Raw genomic sequence first — 1,880 nt, forward strand, 5'->3', positions numbered from 1 at the left:
TTCTTAACCACTGCGCCACCAGGGAAGTCCCTCAAATTGGTTTTGCACATTCATAGGAAGCACAGAGTGAGAACAAACATCACTAGAAGAAAAAACAATATATGGATATTTTTGGCAGTCTGCAAAAGCAGGTGGATTTAGAGAATCTTCATTTTGGCAGTGGAAGGCTCAGTGGGCTTAATACAGCAAAGGGGTGGCAGGAGGGCACTGTATTCAAGCACAGACTTTGGAATTTGGTGACTTGAGTTCAAATCCTGACTGTGCCCTTTTTTGAGCTCTGAACTTTAGTTTCCCAATCTGTAAAGTGGGGATAATAATAACATCTACTCAATAGGTTTGACAATTGAATGATATGCATAAAAATGATTAGTGTAATGCCCAGCATTTGGTTAATAGGAGCTGGTATAACTTAGGTCTTAGGAGAAGTGATTTCTTATTTGCTCAATCTAAGACTTTCTTGGGGAGAAAGGAAATTCAGGAGCTAGGGGTAGGAAGAGAAGATGTGGGGGAGGAGGGAAGTTTGAACTGACTGGCTTGGGTCCTTATTAAATTTGCCTTTCTTCAAAAGCCACCTGAGAACTCTACGAATTATCCCTCCAGATACTAAATGCCCAATGCCCCTGCCTTAGCAGGAATAGAATGGGGTCAAGAAAAGTCCCCATCAGCCTCGTTTATTGGAGAATCCTGGGGCTATGCTGGATTTCTGTTCTGCTGCAGCTGTACTACCCCTGGTGGTCTTGGACCTCAGCCCTGCCCAAGCCAGTTTCTTTGCCGTTGTCCAAGCACTACCCCTAGCCTGAAATGCCATTTCTTCTTTTCCTCATCCAAAGCTCAGTTCATCTCAGCCCTGGGCTTAGTAGCCCCAACACCCTATCTGATTTACCCACTGCAGCCCTGTAAACTTCCTCCAAGCCCAGGACAGTCAGATTGCTCCTGCTTCAATAGCTGGATGGGCCTTAAGCCAAGGGCGGGCCCTCTAGGTGCTCCAGTCCCAGGGAGCCAGGCTTCTCCCCTAACCAAGTTTGAGGTGGGAGTGGGTGGGAAGGAACCAGGGCCGGAGCCCACTGTCCCTTTCTTCCTCCACCAGGTCCCGGATAGGATTTGTGACGGGGACACGTGCTCCTAGACGGCACCCTCAAGGGCAAGATTGGGTCCGGGACATGACGGAGTCTGACCGAAGACACTCCTAGTTCCCGTGGTTCCCTAGGGATGCCCAGAGGGGACTGACACAGGCAGTCTCCCCGGAGACTGTGTCTCGGACTCGGGGTCGCTGAGTGCACAGCCAGGCGCGCGTCCCAGGAGGCTGCATAGAGCCCGTGGTGCAGATCCCAGGAGTAATGCAGCGCGCCGGCCCTCTTCCCGACCCACAGAATCGCCCACCCCAGGATGTGCCCCGAGTGGAAGCAGGCCCAAGCCAGAGTGGTAGGGTTAGGGCGGAGAGGTTCGGATTAAAGGTGGGCAGCAGAGGTCACAACCGGAGGTCCCCGGGGCAGGGAGAGTGCACTGGGCGGTGCCGCGACCCCGGAAGACAGGGACTCAGGAGGAGCGCGGCCGGAGAGGCCCCTGCACCCCCAGGGCGGCGCCGCGGACCCCTCCCCCACCGAAGCCACCTTCAGCGGAAAACGTGGGGTCCCGGCGCAGCCGCTTCTGGCGGTATCTGCGGCTCCCCAGCTCGCAGGAGAGCCCGCCCCGGAGGAGGGGCCGGCTCCGCCCCACCTCCTTGCCGCCTCCCTCCCCCTTCCCTTCCTTTCCTCGGGCCGCGCGCCCCCTCCTCCCTCCTCCATCCTTCCCCCACCCTGTTTGTGTGCCCCTCCCGCTGCGACTGGCTGGGAGGCTTGGCCGCCCCCGCCCCGGGAGGGAGGCGGGGGCGCAAGCCGCGG

Source organism: Balaenoptera acutorostrata, chromosome 12 (genome assembly GCF_949987535.1).
Source record: "Balaenoptera acutorostrata chromosome 12, mBalAcu1.1, whole genome shotgun sequence".
In the NCBI taxonomy this organism is placed as follows: domain Eukaryota; kingdom Metazoa; phylum Chordata; class Mammalia; order Artiodactyla; family Balaenopteridae; genus Balaenoptera; species Balaenoptera acutorostrata.